Genomic DNA, 24,327 nt, shown 5'->3' on the forward strand with positions numbered 1-24,327 from the left:
TGGGTGCTCTTATATTGGGTGGATATGTATTTATGATCATTGACTCCTGTGTTGCATTGATCCTTTTACTATTATGTAATGTCCTTTGTTTCTTTTAGTCTTTGTTACTATTAAAGTCTATTTCGTCAGAGACGAAAGTTACAACTCCTGTTTTTTTTTTTTTTTGCTCTCCATTTGATTGGTAAGTCTTCCTCCAATCCTTTGTTTTGAGTTTTTGTGTGTCCTTGCTTATGAGATGGATCTGGATACAGCGTACCGATGGGTTTTGACTTTTTATTCAATTTGCCTGTCTGTGTCTTTGAATGGGGCATTTAATCCATTTAAATTTAGGATTAATATTGATATTTGTGAGTTTAATATTGTCGTTTAATGCTAGCTGGCTATTTTGCCCATTAGTTGATATAGATTCTTCATTATGGAGATACTCTTTACCTTTTGGTAAGTTTTTGGGATGACTGATACTGCTTATTCCTTTCTGTGTATAGTGCTTCTTTCAGAAGCTCTTGTAAAGCAGGCCTGGTGGTGATGAAATCTCTGAGTGCGTGCTTGTTCGTGAAAAATTTTATTTTTCCTTCATTTATGAAGCTTAATTTGGCTGGATATGAGATTCTAGGTTGAAAATTCTTTTCTTTGAGGATATTGAATATTGACCCCCACTCTCTTCTAGTTTGTAGGGTTTCTGCTGAGAGATCTGCTGTGAGTCTGATAGGCTTCCCTTTATGGGTAACCTGACCTTTCTCTCTAGCTGCACTTAGAATTTTCTCCTTTATTTCAACCCTGGTGAATCTAATGATTATGTGTCTTGGGGTTGCTCTACTTGAGGAATATCTTCGTGGTGTTCTCTGTATTACCTGGAGTTGAATATTGTCCTGCCTTACTAGGTTAGGAAAGTTTTCCTGAATAATATCATGAAGAATATTTAATAGCTTGGATTCATTCTCTTCATGACATTTAGGTACACCTATCAAATATAAAGTAGGTCTTTTCACATAGTCCCATATTTCTTGGAGACTTTGCTCATTCCTTTTTACTCCTTCTTCTCTAGTCTTTTCTTGTTTCATTTCACGAAGTTGGTCTTCGACCTCTGATATCCTTTCTTCTGCTTGATCAATTCGACTGTTAAAACCTGTGCATACTTTGCGGAGTTCTCGTATTCTTCAGTTTTCATTAATTCACTTATATTCCTCTCTAAATTGTCTATCCTCCTTTGGATTTCATCAGACCTTTTTTCAACGTTCTTCATTTCTTTACATTGGGCTAGGACATGTTCTTTTAACTCACAGATGTTTCTTATTATCCACATTCTGAAGCCTAATTCTGTTAATGGAATGTTCTCCATCAGGCCTTGTTCCTCTGTTGATGAAGAACTGTGATCCCCTGTAGAGGGAGAGGCATTCTGATTTTCAGTATTCTCAGCCTTTTTATGCTGGTTTCTTCCCATCATTGTAAATTTATCCATCTGTCGTCTTTGTAATTATCGACTTTCAAATTAGGTCTCTGAGTGGACGTCAAACTTGTTGATTCCCAGCGCTGGAATCTGAACAACCCACTGCGCCGGCCAAAACAGCGGCGTTAAGATTCACGGTGCTTTTCTGCCTGGGAATCTCTGGTCTGGCTTCGCTCTTGAGTCCGTTTTTCAATCAGCTGAATGGGTAACTTTGCCTTCCCAGAGCTCCAGATGTCGACCAAAAGGGGACCCAGTCCCGTTTACTCTGCATTGAGAACCACTGCACGGAGGCGCCGGCAAAACCTTCACACCAGCAAAACCACTGCGCCGGCCACAAGAGTCGCGCTGGTGACCTGTAGGGCTCCTCTGCTGGGAATCTCCTGGTCTGTGAGCAGCAAAAATTCATCTGAAAGTGTGGCGTTCTCTCGTTCTCTGTGCTTTCACTGGGAGCTAAAATCCTGAGCTGCTAGTAACCGGCCATCTTGGATCTCTCTGGTATTTTTTCTTAATCATATATAAAACAATAGTCAATCTAGTAATCAGTGGTATTTTAGATGGGATGAATTACAGTATTTAAGAAGTTTTTGGCATATAAAAATTGGTCATATTGTGGAAATGAAAGGCAAAGAGTCTCCTCGAGACCTAGGAGAGCAATTATGAGAATGAGTTGCCTCTCTCCTGAGAGCTGGATATCTAAAGATGAAGTTGATAATTGGTCTTGCCCAATTTAGAGACATCAGCTTGTTCTACCTGAATCTGAATAGGGCCTCACAAACTAAACAGGATACACAATTCCTCAAATCAGTGATATATGAGTAAATATTTAACAACCAGCTGATTTTTTAAAAAGCCCTAATTTCTGTAGGGTCAAATACTCTCAGCATGGCCAATTTCAAGTCACCAACAGGATGTCACTGAATGTAGAGTTGGGAAGATGTGTACACAGTGCCTCTACCTTAGATAACCTGAAGCTAAACAGTGTTTTAACAAGGTGAGTGGTATAAATCAGGTGTTGAGTGGTATAAATCAGGTGTCAACTGGAAGACTGTGCTCCTTGGCATAAGAAAAATGGCTCAAGCATGCCTCGAATTGGTATATCAAATAACATACAAGCTTATTCAAAAGTAGGGACACCCAAAGAAATTTCTAAGTAGGCTGTGTCTGTCAATCCATATTTTAATACTGTAATCAGTATCTTTTATGCAAACAGCTACTGAAGGAATTCAATTAGTTATTGTGTCTAAAAATTTAGAAAAGTGATGGACATGTGGTAAACAAATGCTACTATTGTTATTGTTATTTTCATTGCATTGTTATTACTCAAATCCTTGGGACCTAATGATGACATCCCTCAAGAATTCCTTTTGAGGAGGGTTTATGAAGGAGGCAAGTATGAAGATAAGTGATACAAAAGTTACCCTTTAAGAGAGGCATCGCCAGCTCTTGGGTACTATCAGCAGAAGCTATGGCAGATCATTTTTTCATTAGTAGAAGAACATATAATTTAAAAATAAAGTACTGTTTTATTTTACACAAAGAAATCCTTAGTCCCTTCCTTACAATTGATGATGCCACCATGGATGCTGTCCAGTTGCAGTACCTATCTTATTCTTACAGGTTTACTAACACGCAATCAGAGAGTCAGGTTTTGGCTTTATAAAAAGATCTATTTTATGACAACTCTGCTAAGATACTTCTCTGCAGATATTTAATTGCTCAGTTAAGTTTATTATAAATTACAAATACCAATCATATCTTTTTTTATATTTGAGGATGGAATTTTGTTAGTCATATCTCTTTCATGGATACTTATTTCTTGTAGATATTCTTTTATCTGCACTGTTCTTTTTTCTCATTGAATTAAAAATTTAAAATATCACTTTTGTGATTATGTTGTATTCTTGAACATAATATTCAGAATGCTTCAGAGATCTAGAATTATATTGCCCAGCCTGGGACTTGAACTCCTGGGCTCAAGCAATCGTCCCACCTCAGCCTTCTTAGTAGCAGGGACTTACGGGTATGTACCACCATACTTAGTTCTAAGTCACAGATTTTTAAGTGTCAGATTTGTCATTAGTTTTCTAATGATTACTATAGTCTGATTTGAATTTATTTATAGTATAGCTTTATATGGTTAAATATTAGCATCTACTGCAACATTTATTAAATCTTAATTTTTTATTTAAAAAGAAATACATAACACATATGCACGCATTCTGTTGTACAAATTATTTGCATGAAGCCTTCAGAACTCTGTCTGTTCTCCCCACAATGAAGCAGTCTATTTAATGAAAGCTTTTTGAGGGATAAGGGGTGACTCATAGTAATTTTGCAAGTAAATTCTCTTATCTTTGGAGCAGTCACTATATTACAGTCTTTTTTTTTAACATGCACATTCCATCCCTGCAAGATTAATTAGAGTCTTTTTTAATGTACTTAGGAGAGTTATGAGTTATATGTCTACATTTCTTGGATCTGTAGTTATCTGTAGTAATTTCTCGATTCCTGCTTCCATGAAACCACCTGCTTAGTGTCCAGTTACTCTCACCAGAAATACTCATTTAAACTTCCAAAGGAGTCACAAAATAAATACATTCATGAATGAAGATCATCAAGAGGGGAGGAGCTGAAGTGCTACTGGAGTTGATTTGTTCATTTGTTCCTTCATTCATTCACTTGTTCAATCAACAAATACTTACTAGACCTCTTCAATTTGCCAAGTACTGTTATCAAGACTGGTAAACCAGACACTAGTTCTGTGCTCTCCTGAAGTACATATTCAGATGGGGGAAGGAGGCATAGATAGTAAACAAGCACATGAATCAATTTAAAATATTGGTAATTACATAAGTAAAAAGGGGTAGTATGGTGACAGAGTGCTGGTGAGTGGAAGATAACAGTAGTCAAAAAAGGCCTTTGACTTCTAGCGCTATAAGCCTGACATGCCATCAAAGTGCCTTTAAAAAGAAAAAAAGATAAGAGTCAAGGCTTTAGCTCTCTCTGAAGCTCTCTCTCTTCAGCTTCCTCTCTGGTCCTACAGACTGGTAATGTTATTTCTAACTGCACCCAATCTTCAGCCAAGGTTTAACATCAATAGTTTGATTATTTGTTTTCTCTACCTACATATCCTATTATGTACCCTTATGGCTATGTAGATTACTCCAGTTCTTTATCTGCCTACATTGTTTTTAGGAGAAAAACTTTGTAACGTAGCAAATTTTATGTTCTCCAGTTTTTAATCTATCATGAAATGAAGGCTTATACTCTTCACAGAATATTTATTAGATCTTTATTTATCCATGTAGAAATGCCTAGTTGTTTCCAAAACCCTTCTCTAGGTTTCTTATAGTGATTTGTCACTTACGCTTTGAAAATATTGTTGAGAATTGTCAGACCAGCATAACTATTGTTTTGGTTACTTATTACTCCTATTTGTATCTAACACAAGATTTGTGGGTGGGAACCTCCTATATTCAAATGTTTGCCTGTTGTCACTGAGCAAGGAAGTAATAAGATCCAGCTTGGTTGTTTCTGGCCTTCCCCTTTTCGTAGCTATACATTTAGATTATATGACTAGGTAGAACAGCTTATTGGGCTGGACACATGTTCTCTACCGCCATGATGTCTGTCCTCTGACTGAGCAAATTCTGAGAGGCTGAATGTCCATAATGGCAGAGCTTCCTGCTTTGGTACATTTTAAGTCGTTGTAAATACGATAAATATTTACATAATCTGTTCATCATTCATCAGCCTTCCTTTTTTTATCCTTTCAGAGAACTGTTTTCTTCTCTTCATTCAGACTTTTGTATAGCTGAGTAATTCCACTTTAGGACACTTTAAAATTAAATACAGTGAAAAATAACTAATTGAAATATCCAGTTTAGCCAAGTGTTTTAATTTTTTATTTGTTTAATTGAGTAAGTTGAGTATTTCAGAATTATAGCAACTAATAGGGATCAGAAAATATTTTGGTTAATGAATATTCTAATTAGCTAAGTAATAGCCTTTTATTAAGTTCTATAGCTTTTGTTTTAATGTTCATTTTTTTATTATAGTTTAAAGGAACACTTTTTAGTGTTTGTTCCAAAAGCTCTAGAGTTTTGCAGAAAAGCATCTGATATTGCTTACCTAGGATAAAGGGGCAGTTGGGCCCTACTTTCAAAGCAGCCCTGCATTTATCTGTTTTATGTATTAGAGCTCTGGGACAATTTTGTTTAATGTGGTAAGTATTTCTACTGCAAATAAGAAAAGTTTGAAAAACACTTGGAAAGGAATAAACTAATTCTAGAAAGACATGACCTTAACAGTAACATTGAGAATCTAAGCTGGAGTACTTAAGCATGAACATAGTAATCTGATCTACTTAGAGTGAGTGCAAAACAGACCTACGTATATTTAGAGATTTTGAGGTATGCATGTGACCTTATAATACCAGCCTCAAAAGTTGTAATTATTATATTTTTCTTTTAAATGAGCTTATGACTTGAAGTCAGAAATCACATTTGACAAATCAGAATGACGCAGAATGGCATTAACTTCTTTGGAAGTTATCATTTAATTAACTGATTTGTCAAATCAATTGACATCATCTTTTTCTTTTGTAAAGCCCACTGACTGATACCGACACCACACGGAACATTAGAAATTAGTAGTCCTATATTATACCTGGGCACTTTTGTTCCTTCCAGTTGAGGTATATGTTTAGCAAAAGCTTAGCTGTAGTTGTTTCTTTTTCTTTTTTCTTTCTTTTTTTTTTTGAGACAGAGTCTTGCTCTGTTGCCCATGCTGGAGTGCAGTGGCATGATTTTGGCTCACTGCAACTTCTGCCTCCCTGATTCAAGTAATCCTTGTGCCTAGGCCTCCTGAGAAGCTGGGATTACAGACGTGTGCCACCACGCTTGGCTAATTTTTGTATTTTTAGTGGAGACAGGGTTTTGCCATGTTGGCCAGGCTGGTCTGGAACTTCTGGCCTCAACTGATTCACCTGCCTCAGCCTCCCAAAGTGCTGGAATGACAGAGATAAGCCACTGCACCAGGCCTAGTTGTGCTCATTTCAAAATGTGTTTATATCAAGAAATTTACTTGAATATTGCACAAATTAATAAAATTTGAGTATAGTAAGCATTTTTGTTCTTACGAATGGTAACTTTAATGTTTTAGAAAGACTCCATAAAGGAAAACTTTCGTTTTTTGTTTTGATTCCCCTGTTTTTGCTGCTTCAATCAGAAAGGAGTTTTTTTGTTTTTAAGAAATTGCTATTGAATTAGATTGTGCAAGAAAACTGAGGTTGAAATAAAAATTATAAAAACGTGAAAGGTGTTGCTTTCCAATTGTCTTTCTGTTCTTGTTCTGCTTTCACATGACTGACCTTGGCAGTCACAGACCTTGCAGTGTGGTTATTGTTGTGTAAGGAAGAGCAGCACTTCAGTGAGTGGACCCCCTACTGAGAGAGAATAGCCCCCTCCCCCTTGATCCCATATTGGAATATTTGCATTAATCTGCTTTAAGTTAATATTTTTGCTGTGTACATGTGTACTTTTTTTAATGAGTCTTCACTTTAATCTAATTTTCCACGAACCATTCTATGAGTCAGAGGGCTTATAGTGTAATTTAAAAATACAGAGCACTTTTCCCATCATGGGAACCTATATACCCTTGTTTTTAGATATTTTTTCTTCTGTCATATTAATGCAGCACACAATTTCACAAATTTTTTCTTTCTATATTCCATCTGATTTCCTTCTGATAATCATAACAGGTTTTTAAAACCTACACTGGCATTTTATTTATTTTGTCTCATTAATTCTTCACAACAAACATAGAAAGTAGATATTATCCCCATTTCCCAAATAAAGAAAATCAGTCTCTGGGCATAAATAATGTGCTACAGTCATGCAACTAGTAATTAACGAAGCAGGGATTCAGACTGAGGCCTGTGTATATTCAAATTTGCTTTTCACCCTGCTGCCCTGCACTGTAGATCGTACAATGTAGAGTAACTCAAGCATCATAAAGACGTCCTAAAACAGTCTTAAATATGAAGCAGTTTCATGTCAGGGACCCTGAAGGCAGTGTGATAGTGAAGCTCTGTGGAGGTCTGTTAAAAAATGATGGAGGCCGGGCGCGGTGGCTCACGCCTGTAATCCCAGCACTTTGGGAGGCCGAGGCGGGTGGATCACGAGGTCAAGAGATTGAGACCATCCTGGTCAACATGGTGAAACCCTGTCTCTACTAAAAATAAAAAAAAAAATTAGCTGGACATGGTGGCGCGTGCCTGTAATCCCAGCTACTCAGGAGGCTGAGGCAGGAGAATTGCCTGAACCCAGGAGGCAGAGGTTGCGGTGAGCCAAGATCGTACCATTGCACTCCAGCCTGGGTAACAAGAGCAAAACTCCATCTCAAAAAAAAAAAAAAAGATAGGTAGTCTATTATATCTTTGGTTATGGTATCTATTATATCTTTGGTTAGGTCTGTTAAAAAATGATAGGTAGTCTATTATATCTTTGGTTGTTGCCCAGGTCTGAATGTGTCCCCCCAGAATTCATTTGTTGGAACATAATCACCAGTGTGATGTAGCTAGGAGGTTGGGCTATTGGGAGGTACTTAGGTCATGAGGATTCTGCCCTCATGAATGGGATTAGTGACTTGGCTAGTTAGTTAATCTATGGACCAGGACCAGGTCTTCATGACACTAAATCTCCCTGTGCCTTGATCCTGGACTTCCAGCCTCTAGAACTGTGAGAAAGAAATTTCTGCTGTTTATCAGATACCCTCACAGATTAAGAAATAGTATGGTGCGTTTGAATAGTTCAACCCCCAATAAGCTTATAACTAGCAGGTCTAGGCTTTGTTTTGTAATGGATCTGTGTCATAATTATGGTAAGACCTCTAGTCAGTCACAGGACCTTATTAATGTCAACATGCCTCATGTTATTTGGGAATGATATATTTCAAAAAAATTGTTGTGTAAGTCATGGAAAATTGGCTATTTATACCAAATATACTTAATTTTTCATTGTTTATTGGTTCTTTTAATAAAATATATTATATACTTCCTTTGAACCTTGTTAGACCTGAAGTAGTTGAATCTTTTTTTGTTTTTGATGACCCAGGGTCATAATTATAAACATTAATTTCTATATTGTATTATAGTAAAAATATACAGAATTACTGCTTCATAGCAATATAACCCCCCAGTTCTGTAGTTTTGTGTTCTCTCTCCTTTACTGCTGTTATGCCCTTGTCTGCTTTTTATAGCTTTCTCAGACCTCTTAATTTTCCTCTTCCAGTATGCCTGTACTTGGGAGATCAGTCATCAAATTTGTTGTGCTTAAAATAAGAACAAGTAGGGTTTGAATAAGGACCTAGCAGCCTCTTCTGTAAGTAAAGTATGGGTGCTTTGGTGTATGGATTTCAACATGTTCTGACAGCTTCTAAACTCCTTCTGTTTAGATCTCACTCGACTGTGTAGCTACTTGATGTCACCAGATAACTCACTTTCTGATAAGCGAAGTATAACTGGGTTGGAGTTTTGCCTGTGTTGACTGCCCGTTCACTGATGCCCTTGATAGGGATTGTCACATATCAGAACAGTGTTTGTTGAACCAATCAAGGTGCCGAGTGTTTTGGACATGAGCATTTATCATGGTTGAGACCTTAACACCTTCACCTCCAATAGGGGCAGTAGAAAAAAATAAGGTGAGATTATTTGATCTCAAATTCTGTTTGAGATGGTACCAGTTCTTATAGTGAATTTGTAAATAAGTGAGTAAATTCCTTAAAACACTTGTTAAACCCAAAGAATTGCTTTATAGCATTGCTTAGTTTGGATGCCTTGGAATGCACCGGTAGAACATTTTATCAATCTCAAGAAATAAGCTGCTGATTTTATTAATTTTATTTTGAAATAAACTGGGTATGATAGGATTTTTCATTAAGTCAGCTAACCTTTAATGAGCATCTATTATGTGCTATCTGGGTATTTAAGACTAGCGACTTACAGATTAATGACAATTACTGCTTCCAGGGAGTTGATCCAGTCAGGAGGATAGAGAAGTAAACCAATAAATATAAATATAATAAATAGTATAAGTTCTATTTACTGTCTTCTGCAGGAATGGAGAAGGTATCGATAGTTCATTCTGCTTGTGTCAGAGAAGGTTTCCCAGAGGAACTAACAGTAGAAGTGGGTTGTAAAGGATGGGTAGGAGAAAGTAAGTGCAGAAAATGAAAGTGTTTCTGGGTGAGGGAGCAGCACTTGTGCAAGTCTTAAATGAGAGAGAGCCTGCCTCTTGGGTGGGAATTCAAGTGGTTTAGTTGGCATAAGTTTAGGAGGAGTGATGGCAGAATGGGGAGATGCCAGGAGCCAGATATTCAAGGAATATACATATTGTCCTAAAAAATTGGGGCTTTATTCTGATGGTGGCAAAAAATCATTAAAATACTATAACAAGTAACGTGGATCAAATTTGTGTTTCAGTGAGATCATTCTGACAGAGGTGTGGAGCATATTTCGGAAGAAGGATGTGAGTTGGGGAGGTTAGTAAGGAAGCTGCTGAAAAGAAATGATGAGAATGTGAATTAAATCTGAGGGTGGGGAAAGGAGAGACGTTTAGCAATTTAGGAGGTAGAGACAGGTCTTGGTGTCTGAATAGTTGTGGTTTGTGAGATAGAAAAATTTTAAATCATGTTTCATTTTGGACATGAATGACAGGTAGATAGTGAGTTGGGTTGTATTGGGGAGGTGGAGAAGGGGAATGTGTTCTATTGGTATCATTGCCTGCTTTAAAAACAAAAATTAAAATGCCGAGATTTAGATCAGTTTTATTCTCCTATTTCCATTCAAGATCATAATACTTGTGATTAGTTTAGTCAGGAACATTTCTCTTTTTATAATATAATATTATATATGTGTATATAAATCCCTGTGGTTAAACTATGCTATTGCTTGGCTAAAGAGCTAAATTCTCCAAATCTTTTCATTTCATTAAGTTGTATTTTAGTTGTGATTTTTTTCAAGAGTTGTAAACATTTCTGTAAAGTTCTCAAGTATAGTTTTGCAAGTAAAGTCCATTTATTAATGTGTTAACGAGGATTGTGTCTTTTAAAGCATTATCTCTATGCTGGCTCTCTATCATAACACGCAGGATTGACAGCTCTGAAAATCGAAGGGTTTCAAAACAGGCATGATTGGCAGCTCTAAGGTAACTAGCACGTGCACTGAATATTATTTGTAGTTTTGTTTGACACTAAGGTGGAATAAACAAGTTAATTTCCCCATCTTTGTTTCTATTTCAAGTTGAATGATATGTAGGGTCAGATAAAGAGTGGAATGTATATTGGCTGTTTCAAAAACTAAAGTTTTCAAGGTGTATTGGTGGGGAAAACAGAAAAGAATTTGAATTAATTGGGTCTTTTTATTGCACAGGACGTGGAACATATTAAAAAAGCATGCATGCTTTGTATAGGTTGATGATTTAAAATCATTCTAGTTTTTCTTTAACAGATCTCTTAAATCCCCAGCTTTTTAATAGGAAACTTCAATGTTTTAATATGATCAAATTGTAAAATATGATCTTAGAGATGTTCTGAGTTCATGAAACTCATGTAATTCAGACTGAATAGCATTAGAGGGTTTTTTTCTTATTTGGATATATGGCATAGCAAAATTCTTTTGGATTGATTTGTTCTATTGGATTGAATTGTTCAGTTGGATTCTATTTTAATTGATGTACAAAATGGATTTGCTTGTTTAGCATATTCACATATGTATAGCTCTATCAGTCCAGAGATTGTCTACATTTATATGTCGAGAAAGTTTGCCTCATATGCCTTCTCAGAACTATAAAGGTCAAAAGTGAATCTGGAAACTACTTTGGTGGCTTCATGTTAAGGAATGCAAGCAATTAAGTGTTCCCACAAACAGCTTTGAAGGTAATATCTTAATAGGACAGAGAGGAGAAAGAATTAGGGCTGCACTCTTACAATTGGTTCAGGCTGGAGTTCTGTTGACCTACGAGTGGATTTTTTTTTTAAAATTAAAAGCTATTTTAAAAGAAGATCTGAGTTCTCTTTTTGTTTGTAGAATTTTGTCTCAATTTAGATTGCTACTTAATTTAGATGTTATCTCTAGATAACATCTAGAGACTCACAGGGACTCAGAATTTCAGCACCTATTTTGTGATTTGTGATTAATTTTAAGAACAATAATAGCTAACATTTGTTGAATGCTCTATGCTAGGTACTTTGTTAAGAGGTTTGCATGCATTATTTTCTTTAACCTTCTTATTACTCTGAGATGCTGTTAGAATTCTCATTTTAAAACACTGAAGAAACTAAGGATTACAGAGATATTTTAAATAATTTAGGGACAGCAGCTACTAAGTATGCAGATGTGAGGTAAAGTAGCTTCTGTATATTGTTAACCACTACTTTATACTCCTTACTCAAATGACACTTTCAGGGTATGTGTATACATGTGTGTGAGATTTGCTAACTTTATCAGTAAATATTTATTGAGTACCTTAATCATAGTGTGCTTAATGCAGTTTTTAAAAATTATATGACATCTTCATCTTTAGGAGGAATAGCACAGTCCAACACAGAGGAATGTATGAATAAATGACTAAATGAATGATGTGGTCAAGCATCTGGCTTCTTCAAAGAAGAAGCCAGAGAAATGAAAGTTGAGATGCTTTCATAAAGAAATGCCTCCCCAAAGAGATGGAACTTTAGTTAGATTCCGAAGGATAAAGGGGAGGGTTGGGATGGATAATGAAAGGAAACCTCTGGGGAAAATGGCATGAGTGCTGACACAGAATTGAGAATGAGTTTTGTGTGACTGTTATCTATGACTGTGTAACAAATTACTTCATAACATAGTGGCTTAAAACAATAAACATATATTAACTCACGTAATTGCTGTGGGGCAGGAATCCAGGAATGTCTTAGCTAGATGATTCTGACCCAAGGTCTCACATGAAGTTCAGTCAAGATATTAGCCAGGCTGTAATCATCTGAAGGCTTGACTGGGGCTGGAGGATTTGTCTCCAAGGTAGCTCACACATGTGTCTGGCAAAGTAGTGCTGGTTATTGGCAGGAGGCCTGAGTTCCTTGGCACATGAACCTCTTCATTGATGAGCTGCATGAATGTCCTCACAACATGGCAGCTTCCCCCATAGTAAGAGAACAGAGAGACAGCAAGGAGGAAGTGGTGATGCCTTTTATGACCTTGTCACACATCGTCACTTCTGCCATATTCTGTTGGTTAAAAGTGAGTCACAAAGCCCAGCCTATAGTCAAGAGAAAGGGAATTGGGCTTTGCCTTTTAGAAGGAGGTATACAGAATTTTTGTATGTATTTTATGTATATATTTTCTGTGTGTGAACAAAGCTTAACTTTTAATTTAAAAAATGTAACTATAAAAACAAAGTATATGACAGCAAGATTTAAGAAAATGGACCATCTTTCTCTCTCTGCTCTGTTTTCAATGTTAAAAATATTTTCATCACTAATATATTATTAGGCACTACTTACACCTAGATTTTCCTTATACTTCTAAGGTAACCTTTATTTTTTCTTTCCTACTGTGATTATCCATACTTATCCATACATTGAGTCAGCTGCTGGCAGCTTTGAGCTACTTCAGTAAACATTTATCAAGTGGCTACTCTTTGCTAGGCCCCATGCTAGCTTTGGCTTTAGAAGTCCATACTGCTTCTCTTTCTGTCTCTATTAATTCAAATCTGGTGATGACAAAAGCTCTTTTTTAAGTTGCTGACACTCAGTTTTCTTAGTTATTTCCACCTCATGCAAGAGAGCCTTGCTAATATCAGACAGATTTTCAAACTATTTTTTATTTTGGTTAATTGAATTACAGTCTATCCAGCCACCTAGTCCAGAGACCTGAGAGTCAGGATAGACTCATTTCTCTTCCTTATAGCCCTCCTCCTGCACCCTCTCAGTCACCAGCTTTCCTCTTAATTATTGCTGAAATCTGCCCTTTCCTCTGTCTCTACCACTAGGGCTTTTCTCCAGCCATGGATATCTTGAACCTTGTACCTGAATTTGCCACAGTGACTTTCTCCTAATCATTGTGTTTGTTTCCATTCTCTTTCCTCCTCTATTCTATTTTTTTTCTTTTTCTGTATCTGCATCTAAAGTGATCACAGTGGTCCACATCCCATGACATGGCAGTTTTAGGGAGTGGTGAAATACTTGCTTTGCCAAATAAGCTAGGATCCTTACAGATAAGACTGAATTTCATGGTGAAAAGTTATGATAGTAATATTTGGGGATTGGCATTTTGGATGCTGACATTAGTAGTGATGTATCAGATGGAGTGGACCAGTTCTGAGACTGTTGTAATACCGGCAGGAGCTGATTAGAGGCTGGACTAGAGTGGAAAAAGATGGAAACAGAAAACTAGAAGAGCCTGTTCAGGGAAAGATTGCTAGAATCCGGTAACTCATGCTTAAGGTTTCTAGCCCAGGTGACTAGAAAAAGAGAGGTCACAGCAGTAGGGAAGTAGGGTAGAGAACTGTTCAGAGGGCAGGAGTTCTGTTTTAGACATGTCATGGTTATTCTATTTTTATTTATTTATTTTTGAAACAAGGTCTCACTCTGTCACCTAGGCTGGAGTGCAGTGGTGCAGTCAGCTCACTGCAACCCCTGCCTCCTGGGCTCAAGTGATTCTGGTGCCTCAGCTTCCCAAGTAGCTGGGACTGCAGGCGCTTGCCACCTCACCCAGCTAATTTTGCTTTTATGTGTTTCTGGAAGAGATGGAGTTTCACCATGTAGCCAAGGCTAGTCTTGAACTCTTGAGCTCAATGATCCACCTACCTTAGCCTCCCAAAGTGCTGGGATTATAGGCATGAGCCACTGTGCCTGGTCATGTTGTGATTTTTCTGTAGGCATTTGGTGACATGGGATTGGAAATTTGAGAAATTAGGCTGTGGAATAACAGTAGGTTTGTAATTATTAATGGCAACTTCATATTAGGCTCTAAGTGCCTTTACCAGCAAAAACAAAACAAAATATAAAGACAACAGCTTCACTGTGGATTTACGTTTGTACCATATTGAGAGTGCCTGCCTTGAAGAAATGTTGCAGTGTCCGTGTTCAGCAGTCCTACTGCAGAAAAAAAGCTAAATTTCAAAGTGAAATGCAAATGTAAAAACAACAGGATCCTTTTAGAAAAATAGTGTAACCTTGCCAGGTATATTATTCTTATTATTCAACTTCGTAACTCTAAAATTCTTTCATTTATTTCTAGTAGATTTCTTTTATATATATATATATATATATATATATTGCATTTTAGATTTTGGGGTACATGTGAAGGACATGCAAGATTGTTGCATAGGTACATACATGGCAATGTGGTTTGCTGCCTTCCTCCCATCACCTATATCTGGCATTTTTCCCCATGTTATCCCTCCCCAACTCCCCGCCCCCGGCTTTCCCTCCCCTAGTCCCCCCCACCCACAGACTCCAGTGTGTGATGCTCCCCTCCCTGTGTCCATATGTTCTCATCAGTCAACACCCACCTGTGAGTGAGAACATCCAGTGTTTTATTTTCTGTTCTTGTGTCAGTTTGCTGAGAATGATGGTTTTCAGGTTCATCCATGTCCCTACAAAGGACACGAACTCATTGTTTTTTATGGCTGCATATGTATTCCATGGTGTATATGTGCCGCATTTTCCCTGTCCAGTCTATCATCGATGGGCCTTTGGGTTGGTTCCAAGTCTTTGCTATTGTAAACAGTGCTGCAGTGAACATACATGTGCATGTGTAGTCGATTTCTTATTACTTTACCTACTTCACTCTTAGGCACCTGTTCTTTGCTTCTACCTCCTTAGAAGGTAACCTTATCTTCTTCTTTCTTGAAATCCATTGTGTACGTTAGTTTAAACCATATGGAATTGCAGTTTTTAAGGTCAAAATAGTTGAGTATCTGAAATTTCAACTGATTCAAGCTAATACTCTTGGATTTCCTATTTCTTACCTTAAATTTTTTCTGTATCATGTTTTCTAGATAGTTCGATAAGATGGGAAACATTTTAGCTTGTTTCCCCTTAAAGCTATTCTATTTTTCCCATTCTCAAATATTGCCCTTATTTTCTAAATTATCATTCATTTGTCGATTCAGCCCGCCAGCCTCTACCCTCACTATTACACTAGTTGAAAGCACCCTCTTAAATTATTAGGGACTTCTAGTTACCTGCCCAACAGTTTTTGCTTAACTGCTTTGTATTATTCAATAATATTTGCTATTCCCTTCTCTGAAATTGTCACATACCTTTATTTTCTTGATTCTCCTTCGAGTTCTCTGTTCTTTCTCTATATGCTTCTAAGAAGTGCTTTATGAAATTTTAGAGGGTAAAAATGGTAGGAAGAGGATACAGTAGTTTTTGGCATGCAAGGAAGTTGAGCAAGACAAGTAACTGGAAGAACATAGGAATGGAAGGCAAGAGGTCTAGGTTCTAACCATGCATCTGTCAGTGTGTACAGTAGAAATTCATTTACCCAGGAGTCCGATGAACAGAATTGTTCAAAAAGGCTTGTTTTGGAGCTCCCTGTTTTAAAAACCACAGCATTATAATAACTAAAGAATACTTTTATGTGTCTATAAATGACATTTGTAAGCATTTTTATGTTTCTTTTATTTAATAGGAATCATTTAGGTTCAACATTGTCCTATAGTTGAAAACATGATGCCTTGTTCTTTGCTTGTTTTAATTTTTAATAAAATAATTTTTCCATAAATATATTACAGTTAGGTTTCTTTTTTTTTTTTTTTTTGGAGACGGAGTCTCAATCTGTCACCCAGGCTGGAGTGCATTCTGGCACAGTCTTGACTCACTGCAACCTCTGCCTCCCAGGTTCAAGCCATTCTCTTGCCTCAGCCTCCCAAGTAGCTGGGATTACAGGCATCTGCCACCATGTCTGGCTAATTTTTGTGCTTTTAGTTCAGATGGGGTTTCACCATGTTGGTCTGGCTGGTCTTGAATTTCTGACCTCAAGTGATCCACCTGCTTCAGCCTCTCAAAGTGCTGGGATTACAGGCATGAGCCACCGCACTCAGCCCAGAACCTTAATTTTGGACCTAAAATAGAATACTTTGTGTTCCTTTAAAAATGCAAATTAGGTATCAAATAGGTATAATTAAATCTTTAATTAGAACTGATTGAGCATATTATAATGTTCCTGTGGTTTTATGCTATTGCCTGTCATTTTTGAATTATTAAGCAAACTAGTCCTTCCTTGATGTATTTTCCTTGAAAGCATTTCTTTTATATCCACTTATAAAAATGGTAGTATCAACTCTTTTTATGCTATACCTCTTTCAGTGTGGAAGATTTAATTTGAAGTTATTTGGCTTCCAAAATATATTGCTGTAAATGTACATATTTTGAGACTCAGCATTTTTACTAGAGTTAATCTGACCTCAAAAGTTCTATTTTACTCACATTCTGTTTCAGCTTTTATTTTACATTTTTTTGTTTACTAGAATGATAATATGTCACATTAGTTTGAAAGTTAACAGCTAAACACAAACTGTTTCAATCTCAAAATCTATTTGAGAAACTAAATATCTTTCCTAACTGCAATTGTAAATATTTTGGTTTGCCTGTTTCCTGAACATAATATATTTAAAAACTTTAATCCCCAACTTAGCTTGTTTTTCAAATACTATGTCTTCAGCATGTTTTTTATTGTCAATATTGTTGTTTGTTTGTTTTTTAAGACAGGGTCTCACTGCGTCACTCAGGCCAGAGCAGTGGTGTGATCATAGCTCACCACAACCTCCATCTCCTGGGTTCAAGTGATTTGCCCACCTCAGCCCTGAAAGTAGCTGGGGCTACACGTGCATGCCACCATGCCCAGCTAATTTTTGTATTTTTTGTAGAGACAGTGTTTCACCATGTTGCCCAGAATAGTTTTGAACTCCTGAGCTCAAGCAATCTGCCAGCCTTGGCCTTCCAAAATGCTGGGTTTACAGGTGTGAGCCACTGTGCCTTACCCTGCATGAATTTTGAAAGTTCTTTGTTTCATTTATTTGACTGAATAGAATATCTGAGGTTTGAAGCAAAATGTTCCAAAAGTCAAGTTTAGCATCTGTTGACTTGTGATATGAATGCTGTATATATCATTAATAGTAAGGGTAGTGATTATGATCATGGTGTTGATGACTGGAGCAACAGCAGTGTCTTCCTAATCTTTTGAATTGCTATGAAGTTTTCCCTCCAAAGGAATCTTACGTCACTTTAAGAGAATAAGCATGTGCTGCATATTTTGGAGAAAATAATTTTTAAATGTTAGGCATAGTGCCTTGCAGAGTATAAGTTCACAACAAATACTCATTGCTTACTTTTTGCGTGAACGAGAGTCACCAATTCATTTAGCTACCAGTAGAGTATTTCAGTTATTGGTTCAATATACTGTTCTTAGTTCCTTTGGTGTTATAAAGGGACGAAGTTAACCTCCAGTGAAGACGCTGTAGTATTCCTGTTTTAGTGAAGAAATGAGAGCCATTTCAGTTTTAAGAAAAGTAAACTCAATGTTGAATTAAATGAGAATTTACTGTTTTCTAGATTTGAAAACTATAGGGTCTTTTCTACCTGTTCTTGACTTCAGAGTTGGCTATATTATCACAATTATTACAGCCAGCATTTATTAGCTGTTAAAGTCTTACTATATTCAGTTGCTTTTCTAAGCATAATACTAGTTAAGATCATTGGCCTTGGAAAGATTTCTGAATTTGAATTCTGGCTCTACTTCTAACTAATTGTGTGATCTTGAGCAAGTTGCTTGACTTTGGAGTCTCAATTTTCTTGTCTTTAAAGTGGTTGAAGGTAGTACTTATCCCTAAAGTACTATCAAAGTACTGGTTGGTGTGAGAAGGAAAGTTGTCATCATTATCACAACAGCTGGCATTATTGAACCTTTTCTATGTGTCAGACAGATACTGTGCTTTATATACATCTTACTAGCATTACCCTTATTTAATAGATGAGAAAGGTGATTCTCAGAATTTGTGACTCTCCAAATCATTTAGACTGGTGTCAATTGCAAATAGCAGAAAACTTGTCTACTTATGGCTTAAACAGATGGAGAATGTTTTTTTGTTTTTTTTTTTTGTTTTTTTTTGCACGAGAATCCTGAGTGTTAGTGGCTACTGAGGTTGTTTTAGCAGCTTGACAACATCAGTGCTTTATGCTTCGGCATCAACATCAGGCTCGGGGCATCTTGAGTCATGGTGCAGTAAGGCTGCTGATTCTACAGATCAAATGTCTGTGTTTAAGGGAGGAAGAGAATAGGAAGGAAGAGAATGGGAAGGGCAGGTAGTTTTCATAAGGGTCATTAAAAAGCACACCTGGGACAAGTGGTGGCTCACACCTGAAATGCCAGCATTTTGGGAGGCTTAGGCAAGACGTTTGCCCGAGTCCAGAAGGTTGAGGCTGCAATGAGCTGTGTTCGTCTCACAGCACTCCATCCTGGGTGACAGTGAGACCCTGTCCCACTAAAAGAAATAAATAGGTAAAAAAATGTTCTTTTAAAATTTATTTTTTATTTTTTTGTCCCTTTTACCAGGAAAACAAAAGCTGCCAGAGTTCAGTTTTCATTTAATTGGTCAGACTATACAACACATCTAGTTTCTCCCTAACTGCAGGGAAGGCTCTGAGAACCAGCGTTTAACTTTTTCACTGTGGCTGCTTCAGGGGAGGCGGGGACTGGGAGTAACTCTTATGTCACCTTGCCAGTGGGTTCTGCTGCTGTGCTTGAGCTCCAACCTCTATTAGGTGGCAAAGCTGGAATTCTAACTCAGGTGTATCTTCCTCCAAAGGCCTAATTTCCAATTCTGCTTTTCAAAGAATAAAGGCTCCCACATGGTAAAGATTTTGAATGAATGTTACCCAACATCTACAGACAGGTACAGTTTTTTTCTTGGAATATTTTCCTTTTCAAAATAAAAATTATTTACCGTTTTAGGCTGTCTGTATTTTGAAAGTATAGATTATATGTTCCTCCCTATCTTCAACTAAAGGTATAAAATAACACAAAAAATTAGTGACGGAATGTATTTTATATTAGAAATGACTACTAAGATACGTTTGTTTCAGGAAATTTCTGAAAACATTTTTCAACAGTGAAACAAAGCATAATACATAATTAAAGTAAAGGGTTATTGCCTCTTTCCATTCTAATTACTATGTTTTAACTAATGTAAAATGAGTTTGTTTTATGCTTATTTCCTAAGGGGTGGTTATCCACTGATTTCATTTTCTGGAAAATAAAATTATGTCACAGTTCTTGGAAGCTGCATATTTATTTATTTTGTTTTGTTTTTATAGAGATGGGGGTGGGGTGGAGTGGGTAAAATTAAGGTTATAATACAAATTCTCTATTCAGTTGTCAAATCTATAACCATAGCTTACTGTTATATCCTGTTTTTTTTCAAGGATAAATACAGTAATGCTCTAAATTAAGAAATATTATCCACAGTTTTTAGGCAAGGAGACTGAGACCTAGAGAAGTATGAGATATATGCAAAATCAGTGAGCTAGTACACAGTAGAGTTTTGGATTGAAGCCTGAGCCGATCCACAATGCTTGGCGAAGATGAAATCCTGACCAGTCTGTCATTTAGGACAAATTCTTATCTTCCTAATCATTTGAAACTATTTAAATTACATGTTTATCGGGGAAGAAAATACAACTGTCACTTTTTAAAAATTTTGACTCTTTTTGTTGCAATAATCTTTTGTTATAGATTATTATTTTGTTATAGATTAAAGAATTATAGAACAAGTATAAGCCTAGTTTACCTTAGCCCACACTTTGCAATTTCTGTGTCACCCTATGACTTTACCGTTAAGTGTTATCAAGTAATGTTTAGTTGTTTAGTTAAATTCAGCCAAACCATTGTCAACCATAAGCTGTCAGTCACTAATAAATAGATGGACCGTTCTTAAGTTGATTTTCCTAGTCTGAATTCCAAAGCATGTCTTTTTAACTAATTACATTATGATGGGATCTATCTACATTTCTGTTTTTGTTTTTTTTATATTGGATAATTAACCAAATATTTCTAGTTGTATTTTTATAAGAAGGGAAATAGGAAAAAGAGGTATTTATATAGCTATTATAATACCAAATACTGTGTTTTTTTACATTAAAATTCTATTTATGCAAGTGTTTCTTTCTATACATCATTTTTACATATTATTATTATTTGAGACAAGTCTCAGTCTTTCGCCCAGGCTGGAGTGTAGTGCTGCAATCTCGGCTCACCACGACCTCTGCCTCCCAGGTTCAAGCAATCCTCCCATCTCAGCCCTCCAGGTAGCTGGGACTATAGGCATGTACCACCACACCTGACTAATTTTTGTATTTTTTGAAGTGAGGGGATTTCGCCATGTTGGCCAGCCTGATCTCGAACTCCTGGTCTCAAGTGATCTGCCTGCCTCGGCCTCCCAAAGTGCTGGGATTACAGGCGACAGCCACTGCGCCTGGCCAGTATTCTTTTGTTTATTATAAAAATAGTTTATTGACCACACAAAACTCAATTAATTCTGTTGGTCTCTTCATTTTAAAGCTTTAAATCATTTGTTTATTCTATGTGTTGATCACTGAGCTGTCAGAGCTAATATTCTTCAATGATCAAGCCAAATTAGCAAAATTGGATTTATGTCAATATTTCTGTTATTATTAGTTTTTTGTTTCAATTTGTAATGCTAATGCATTTTTATAAAGAAGCTGTGGGAAATTCTTTAAGTATTTAAATTTTAAAATTTAAATACTCATTTAAATGAGTATTTAATAAGCTCTACCACTCATTTTAGTGTATTTCCCTCCAGTCTTTTCAGCTACACACAAATTCCTGTTTTGTTTATACGTAATGTGGTTTTAATCATAGTCTCTGGAATTTTGAATATTGAGCTTCTCACTTAAGTTTATTGTGTAGCATTTTTTCATTATGAAGGATGCAGCATATATCATTGAATATATCACAATTTCTTCATGCATTTCTGTTTATTAGGCAGGTCGTTACTACTTTTTCACTCTGTCATTTACAAATGACAGTCTCAAACATTTCTGTGGATAAGACTTCTAGGATTATTTCCTGAGGAAAGATTAAGTGGAATAAGTAGGCTTAAAGGTTATTAATATTTTTCAGGTTTATGTAAACAGATTGAGCATTTCATGTATTTATTTATTAATAGCATTTCCTTTGTTATAAATTGTCAGTTTCTTTGCTTAGGCTATTTATCTGCTGGGATTATGATGTTTTCCTGATCTACGTTCATGAGCTCTTAACATTATTAAGATTGTTCATCTTTTTATTTGAAAAATATAATTTTATTTTAAAAGTAATTTAAGCTGATTACAAAATGTAGATTTAAATAAAGGAAAAAAACCCCAAATATCACCCAAGTAAAAACCTTTTCTTTTCTTTTTTTTTTTTTTTCTTGAGACAGAGTCTTGCTCTGTTGCCCAAGCTGGAGTGCAATGGTGCAGTCTTTCCTCACTGCAGCCTCTGCCTCCTGGGTTCAAGCAATTCTCTTGCTTCAGCCTCCCAGGTAGCTGGAACTACAGATATGCACTACCACTTCCAGCTAATTTTTGTATTTTTAGTAGAGATGGAATTTCACCATGTTGGCCAAGATGGTCTTGATCTCTTAACCTCATGATCCACCTACCTTGGCCTCGTAAAGTGCTGGGATTATAGGCATGAGCCACTGTGCCAGGCCCCCTTTTTTTTTTTTTTTTTTTTTGACACAGACTCTCACTCTGCTGCCCAGCTGGAGTGCAGTGGGGCGATCTCAGCTCATTGTAACCATCACCTTCCTGGGTGAACCAATCCTCCCACCTCAGCCTCCTGAGTAGCTGGGACTACAGGTACATGCAACCATGCCCAGCTAATTTTTTGTAGTTTTAGTAGAGACAGGGTTTCGCCATATTGCCCAGACTGGTCTTGAACTCTTGAACTCAAGAGATCTGTACCTTGGCCTCCTAATGTGCTGGGATTACAAGCATGAGCCACAGAACTCAGCCAGCATTTTCGTATATGTGTTTACAAAAAGGTTCTTAACAACAACAGCAAATCATATTTTTGCATACTGTCTCATAAGTAGGTCTTCCCTCACTTCTCAAATAAACATATATAAGGGCCAGCTATGTCATAAACAAAATTGTTAAAGACTGCATAGCATTTTATTACTATAATTTCTTTAACTAATTCCCTATTGATAAATATTGATGTTGTTTTCAATTCTTATTATTTTTATCAGTATAAAATTTTGGTGTAACTATCTGATTATTTCCTTATAGTAAATTCTTTAGAGTGAAGGAGCTGGATAGGTTGGACATTCTTTAAAGATTTATACACATTTACAAATTTCCAAAGTAACTGTTTCTCTCCAACACTGGGTATTATTTTACTTTTCATCTTGCCAATCTAATAAGCAAAAGTTATTACATCGATTTAATTTGCATTTTTTATGACAAGCAGTGGTGAACATTTGGCCATTTATTTTTATTTTATTGCACTTTAGGTTCTGGGGTACATGTGCAGAACATGCAGGATTATTGCATAGGTACATACATGGCAATGTGGTTTGCTGCCTCCATCCTCCCGTCACCTATATCTGGCACTTCTCTCCATGTTATTGGCCATTTATTCTTAAATGAATTTGGTATTCCAGATTCATTGGCCTGTTCTGGTTGCTTATTAGTCTTTTGTATTTATCACTTTCTCATTAGTTTATACTTTTTATTGTAACCGTTAAAAACAATTTACTCCAGTTTGTTGTTGATTACTTTTGCCATACAAAATTTTTCTATTATGTAATTGATTTGCCATTTTTTTTCTTTTATAGTTTCTTGTTTGGGTATCATACTTAGACACTTAAAAAGGGTATTGCCTTTGCAAAAATAGTGGTCTGTGTGTCTCTCTAGTACTTTATAGTTCTATATTTCGGTGTTAATTAATTATCTTTTCCAAGGCAGGGTCTTGCTCTGTTGCCCAGGCTAGAGTGCAGTGGCATGATCATGGCTCATGGCAGCCTCAACCTCCCAGGCTCAAGTGATTCTCTGGTCTCAGCCCTCCAAATAGCTGGGACTACAGGTGCATGTCACACACTTGGCTAATTTTTGTACGTTTCTCTGTAGAGATGAGTGGGGAGTCTCACTATGTTGCCCAGGCTGGTGTTGAACTGCTGGGCTCAGGCAATCCTCTTTCCTTGACCTCCCAAAGTTCTGGGACTACCCGTGTGAGCTACCATGTCCAGCCTTATTATTTGAAATTACTTGAAATTTATTTTGGAATTGTCAGTACTCCTACTACCCTCCATAATAATAATAAATGCTAGTATTCAAGAACTAATATTTATTTATTGAGCTTTTATTACCTTATTTTGTTGACCATAAGACAAAGTTTTTTTATATTTTAGCCTCCCTACCTCTTTGAAATTACTATTGGCCAGGTGACATTTACAATGTAGTTTGTCATTGCCTGGCCATATCTGAATTTAGTCGTGGTTGATTATATTATCATCATTTCTTATGACCTTTGTCCTTGAAAAACTGCACATCATAATCTATTGGTTCATTTTCACAAAATGTGAAAATAGAATAGAAAATATTAGACTCTACCAAAATAGCAAGACTAATGCTTTTGGGAAACATTTCATTTGTTTATATGTATATGTATAGAAACATTTCTATGAAGGTGCTGGTTTTGATGTAAACTGTTGTTTCTTTAATGTACTATCAAAAAGTTCATCAGTCATCGTTGTCTGGAGATTGTAACAGTAAAGCTAAAAGCAATTCTGGAAGATTTTTACTACCAAAAAGAAAGGGCAAATTGGCTG

At 36.4% G+C, this 24,327-nt stretch overlaps 1 protein-coding gene and 1 long non-coding RNA gene across 12 annotated transcripts in view; one reads left to right on the forward strand and one right to left on the reverse strand.

Annotated features, from left to right (window-relative positions):
* The window catches only part of LOC118148398 (uncharacterized), a 60,961-nt gene extending 48,314 nt beyond the window's left edge, over positions 1–12,647 (reverse strand). The window contains exon 1 of the long non-coding RNA XR_004735209.3: positions 12,364–12,647. This is a non-coding gene — a long non-coding RNA (uncharacterized LOC118148398). The remainder of the gene's footprint in view (positions 1–12,363) is intronic.
* The window catches only part of MRPS28 (mitochondrial ribosomal protein S28), a 240,982-nt gene that overhangs the window by 29,776 nt on the left and 186,879 nt on the right, over positions 1–24,327 (forward strand). For 3 of the 11 annotated variants that reach the window (XR_008477073.2, XR_013527926.1, XR_013527929.1), the window contains exon 3: positions 1,671–1,942. The exons of the other annotated variants lie outside the window; for them this stretch is intronic. The gene's annotated coding sequence lies outside the window, so the exon portion shown is untranslated. The remainder of the gene's footprint in view (positions 1–1,670; positions 1,943–24,327) is intronic. 11 annotated transcript variants of the gene reach the window in all.

The sequence above is a fragment of the Callithrix jacchus genome, chromosome 16 (genome assembly GCF_049354715.1).
Source record: "Callithrix jacchus isolate 240 chromosome 16, calJac240_pri, whole genome shotgun sequence".
Classification (NCBI taxonomy): domain Eukaryota; kingdom Metazoa; phylum Chordata; class Mammalia; order Primates; family Cebidae; genus Callithrix; species Callithrix jacchus.